Here is a 6,015-nt window from a genome sequence, read left to right as displayed (position 1 = left end):
TACATGCCTCTTGCTTATTCGGGGTCTATAATGAATGCACACTTCTCTCGGGTTCCTGTCCTAACTCCCCGCACCCAAGAGAGAACACCAAAACCTAACACACTCATTGCCAGAGCCAAGCAGCCGAACTCCACTTGGTACTGACTCTGCATAAATGAATACCTAGCTTTCATATTTACAGCTAATTGATACACGTCCATTTTGCCTTTTAGCTTCTCCTGAAAAATATCCTCACTCGAAGGTAATGCTTTTAGACTTTTAGCTTGAAATAAGAACTACAGATTTTATCGTGTGTATGTTATTTTTTAATCAACTCTAATCCAAACCCATTCAGCCTCCAGTTGGAGTGACCAATGTTCGTAAAATAAAAGTTGGAACAAAGGATTTGCCAACGTCCAGATCAGGTAAATTTTGCGATACAAATGTAACTCTGAAAAGTAGAACACTAAAATAGTTGAAATGCTCACAGTCTTCTTACTCATGATTCTGTTACTATTTTTTTTTTTAATTTAATGGGAGGAATTGACATAAATAAGGTAGATGTTACTGTTGGTATCTAAGCTTTGAAAGGTATTTCCAAGCATAAGAAACATAGATTTTGTTGTCCATTTATTTATGAAGTGTTTGGTTCCTGTTATTAAATAGAGACAAACAGCAGCATGCCATTATGTGGAATGCAGGTCGAAGTGGATTCTCTCTCTCTCTTTTTTTTTTTTTTTTTTTTTCAACGTTTTTATTGTAGTTGACTTACAGTGTTCTGTCAAGTACAGCAAAAGGACCCAGCCATGCACACATAGGCATTCTCCTTCACATACCATCGTCTGTCATGTTCTGTGACACATGATTGCATGTAGTTCCCTGTGCTGTCCAGGCGGACCCCATGGCCTATCCATTCTAAAGGCAGTCATGTGCATGTACGAACCCAAACTCCCAGTCCCTCCCACTCCCTCACCCTCAGCATGGGAAGATGTGAAACAGGAAAACTGCAAAATAAATAGGAATAACTTCAAGCCATTCCTGTAGATAATTCCCCTTCTCAGTTGCTACCATTCGTAAAATATTAAGCAGAGCCTTGTTCTCCAAGGACCCAGGATTTATGCATTTATTCATTAACAGTGATTGATTCTGTGCATGGCCCTGATCATTTCACTCTTTTGTTTTTGGTTTTTTTGTTTTCTTTGGTTTTTTTGTTTTGTTTTGTTTGTTGTTTTTTTTTTTTTGAGGGCCGTACCCACGGCCTATGGAGGTTCCCAGGCTAGGGGTCTAATGAGAGCTGGAGCTTCTGGCCCACACCACAGCCACAACAATACCGGATCTGAGCAGCATCTGTGACCTATGCTGCAGCTTGGGGCAACCTCTGATCCATAACCCGCTGAGCGAGTCTAGGAGGGAACTCCCATCCTCACAGAGACAACCCTGGGTGCTTAGCCTGCTGAGTCACAGGGGAAACTCTTTTTTTTTTTTTTTTTTTTTTTTTTTTAATGGCTATATCTGGCCCAGGGATTGAAACAAAGCTGGAGCTGCAGAAATGCCAGACTCTTTAACCCAGTGTGCCAGGCCTCGAGTTGAGTCTGCACCTCTGCAGTGACCCGAGCTGCTGCTAGATCAAAAAGAATTCTACGTTAGTGTGTTGCATTTGCTGTATAATCACATCATAACAAGTCGGTCTTGTTATAAAAATGGCCCTTTACTTTTTACAACACACGGATTGCGTTTCATAGATGAGTACTAGTCATCGCATGGTGATTCGTCTCCGCACAAAAGTTACCTTCTTGGACTTCCCGTGCGGCTCACAGCAAAAAAAAAGTTACCTTCTTTAAAGCTGGGAACTTAGCAGTTGATTCCTGGTGCTATAAACAAATGACAAAAAGACAAGAACTGCAGAACTGAGCTGGTGCTCAGCATACCAGTAAGAGATTATTTTTGAAAGCTACCTGCCAATAGTACAGAAGTCGGAAAAGCAATGCCTGGCCAAGAAGCGCTGGTTTTCTTCATGGGAAAATTCATACTCTAGAATGTGTTATTCATCATCAGGATTCTCTCTCTTTTTAAAAAATTCTGGTTAAAATATGGTTGTTGTTTGAGTCACGTTATGTTCTGACATCACTGTTTCATCAACCCCTTTATAACTTTATTCAAATAGATCGCACAGCAGAGGGACCTCCAAGGCAGACATCAGGAGAAACGGAGTCAAAGCAAGGTATTCGGTGAAAGGACCTGACTGTAATTCGGTATAACACATTCATCCAAATCATACCAATTTCATGTAAATAATGGAATTGTTTCAGCGGTTCTCCAAACCGCACCAGGGTCAGTCATTCACTACAACTCCCAGGATTCAGACATAGCGAAAGGAAGGAGGGAGGAAAGAAACACATGAAGTGGGTGATTGTGGAAGTAATGAGGAAATTGGGGAGAACGCCTTGCAAGGGGCTTCAGTGTATTTGCACTGAAACCCAATCAGATCATTGCTGCTCCATAGAATCCTGGAAGCAGGAGGGGTGCTAGCCCTGGGGTCAATCACAGCCACCCCTCATCCCTATCAGGCATCAAAGGTACAGGTGGTATTGGCATTTGTTATGCATGTGAGGTTAATTTGAATATGGAGGCATTGGTCGTTGTTGTTGTTTTTAAGGTAGCTGATATTTTGTTAAGATCCTTTTCAACATTGGCATGAGATACCAAACCCAACAGATTTTGGAAACAGAAGAAATGAATCGGATTCATTCCCTAAATGATAAATTGGTATTATATCAGTAAATACTACGCTGATTTTAAAATGCAAAACATCACTGATATCTAATACGGCTGTTGCATTTGAATTTATTGTGTCCTTTTTGATAATCATATTTCAATATTGAATATTGTCTCTACATTATTCCTCAGATGTGCCTCAGAGACCTCCTTGGGCGAGTGGATTAGGCAACTCTAAGATGGCTAAACAAGAGGATCCAAGAAATAGAGGTATAGAAGTGGCCCACACGGGTATGGAAAATTGAATATTTCTATGCGGTATTACTCTGCAAGTATATATCCCAGGTGATCAATTCCACACACTCTCTCTGATGAGAAATGAATTGGACATTCAACTGAAGTGCCATCCCTAATGGGTACTTCCTAAATTCGAGAGCAAATTGAAGATAATGATATACGCTTGCAGTACAATGGGGGTCCATGCTGCCGCGGTATTGCATGAAAGAGAGGCTCTCACTTTATCCCCTTGGGATCATGATCCGTTCCTCTGATTGGAAACGACTTTTCTCCTCATCAGCCAGCATGTTCACATTGCTGTGTGTGCACTTTGCTAGTGCAAAATCATTGGAAACATAACATTCCTTCCTTTTGAAATCTTAACTGCGTGTTTTGTTAAACCTACATGCCTCTTGCTTATTCGGGATCTATAATGAAAGCATACTATTTTTTTTTTAATTTAATGGGAGAATTTGAGGTAAATAAGGTAGATGTTACTTTTGGTATCTAAGCTTTGAAAGGTATTTCCAAGCATAAGAAACATAGATTTCGTTGTCCATTTATTTATGCAGTGTTTGGTTCCTGTTATTAAATAGAGACAAACAGCAGCATGCCATTATGTGGAATGCTGGTTGAATTGGTTTCTGTCTTTTTTTTTTTTTTAACATTTTTATTGTAGTTGACTTACAGTGTTCTGTCAAGTACAGCAAAATGTCCCAGCCATACATATTCTCTCCCCCGATCATTTACGTGCGAAGTATTTCTGGAAACATCTGGAAACATCAGCCTTTTTGCTTATTAAAGCCTTCAGACTCATATCCCTCCATTTATTTGTGTGCCCTTCAAATGCATCCTTCCCATGACACTTAGAGTGATCTGTCTCTGGGGCATGTAGGACCGTGAACCACTCTAGAAAGCAAATGAATATCCATGCATCTTACAATGACGTAAAAGATATTCATATTCGGACTTTTGCCTGACTCTCTATCTCCAGCCTTTTCTGGCTGTCCTTTGCTCCTGTCATCTGAACAGCTGTTGAGGCCCTCCTCACCTCTTCCTGTAGTGTAGACAAATGTTTACCTGACTGCATGCTTTTCTTCCTGCCTCAGAACAGCCTTGCCTGCCCTCTCTGTTTCCTGCCCTCTGTTCCTTTGAATCTGACTGACCTCACTGCTGACTGACCTCAGGCTTTATTGCTAGAAAGTTATCTCTGACACCTTTTATCTATATTCTTCTTCTTCTTTTTATGCCCACTATTGAGCATAGACAGTTATTGACAGTTATAGACAGTTATAGACAGTTATTGAGTAAAAGACTTTATACAAAGATGATGTTTAAAAGCAGGTCCTGGATATCCCACTATAGCACAGTGGGTTAACAATCTGACTGCAGCTGCTCAGGTCTTTTGGGCAGTGTGTGTTCAGCCCTTGGCCATCCAGTGAGTTAAAGGATCTGGGCTTGCGGGATAGGTAGAGCTGCGCTATGGCTCAGATTTGATCCCTGGCTCAGAAACTTCCAAATACTGTGGGTGCAGCCAAAAAACCAAACCAAACAAAAACAACCACCAAAAAGAACTTGTCTCCACAGTCTAGAAGATAAGAGACATGTAAAAAATGATTTCCAGTTCAGGTGGAGAAATTGACTACAAAAAATCGATAAAACACTAAGGTAGCTCCAGGGGAAAAGATACCTATTTATCTGGGGAAAGATAGCCATAATTAAGGAGGACTTCACAAAGCAGGCTGAGTCTGAAAACATGAAGAGAAATTTGTCAGAGCAGTAGAGGAACACGTTTCAGCATAAGGAACCGAGAAAAGCATAGACATAACAATTTTTGGAAACCAAGAATAATTTTGCAGTTGAAGTTTTGTGTGTTGTTAAAAAGGTGCACTTATCTCTGCTGTACAGAAATTGACAGCATATTAAATCAACTATGCTAGAAAAAAATAAAAATCTTTAAACCATGATTTCAGTTGAAACACAAAACAGTGCAATTATGATGCAAACAGAGGATGTTGTGACTTTGTCTGCTTCTCTTTGTTTTTTGTTTGGTTGGTTGGTTTTTGCTTCTTAGGGTCGAACCCACAGCACAAGGATGTCACCATGCTAGGGGTCAAATCAGAACTACTACAGCCGCCTGTGCCACAGCCACAGCTATGTGGGTTCTGAGCCATGTCTGCAAACTAGAGCATAGCTCACTGAGCGAAGACAGGAATCAAACCCGCATCTTCAGGGATACTAGGTGGATGCGTTTCCGCTGAAACTAGTATTGAATCGTGTCCTGTATTTTTACTTTTCATTTTGTTCCTCAATATTTGGTGGATGAATTTGTGAATGAATGTTTGGGGTGTTTGTCTAGTACTGCATGAATATGTTACTGTGCTGTTCAAGTCAGAGGCAAAAGATCTCTATGAAAGCATAAAGAGTTATTATATGCTTTCAGCCAAAGGGCAGTGATAATTCCCACTCACTGTGTTTTTCTGTTGACTTGGCTTCTCGCCTGTGCCTTCACCCAAGGTCGGTTGATCACTGGCCTCCGAGAATGCTGACGTAACCTCAGGACTTGCTGCCCTGCATTTCCCCCTCCTGGAACCTTGGTGTTCACGGTAACCACCATTATTAGGTACTTTTTTAGAAAATTAGGTCTTGTCATGTTTGCCCCTCGCTTACAGTCCAGCTGCTGCTTTTCTTTGCTGTGTGGTTAAAGGCCACAATCAATCCTCTGGCTTCCTCTTGTACCCATTTTAGACCCTTCTTTCCACGGGAACTTTAGAATCAGCTTGTCTCTTTCTTTAAGAAAAATCTGCTAGTCTTCTGCAAATGAGTTCTGGATCATGTTGCATCTACCGATTTCTTTGGGGGAGAACTGACTTCTTAACAATAGTGAGTTTTCAAGCCTTGGAGAAAGACAATTTCTCCATTCCTGCAGATCTTCCTTGAATTTCTCCGTAATATTTTGGAGTTTTCAGTGTATCGATGTCTCCGTCTTTTATGTGGTTACCTGTATTTCTTCTTTTTCAGGGCAGTTGTAACTAGTATATTTTA

At 40.7% G+C, this 6,015-nt stretch overlaps 1 long non-coding RNA gene across 1 annotated transcript; it reads left to right on the top strand.

Moving 5' to 3' along the window:
- LOC110257388 lies at positions 313-2,966 on the top strand. The gene is made up of 3 exons (XR_002339945.1): positions 313-404; positions 2,144-2,200; positions 2,887-2,966. It is a non-coding gene; the product is annotated as an uncharacterized LOC110257388 (long non-coding RNA).

This window comes from Sus scrofa, chromosome 17 (assembly GCF_000003025.6).
Source record: "Sus scrofa isolate TJ Tabasco breed Duroc chromosome 17, Sscrofa11.1, whole genome shotgun sequence".
NCBI classification, from domain to species: domain Eukaryota; kingdom Metazoa; phylum Chordata; class Mammalia; order Artiodactyla; family Suidae; genus Sus; species Sus scrofa.
Note: the sequence above shows the minus strand (reverse complement) of the source record. Positions and strands in the feature narration are given on the sequence as shown.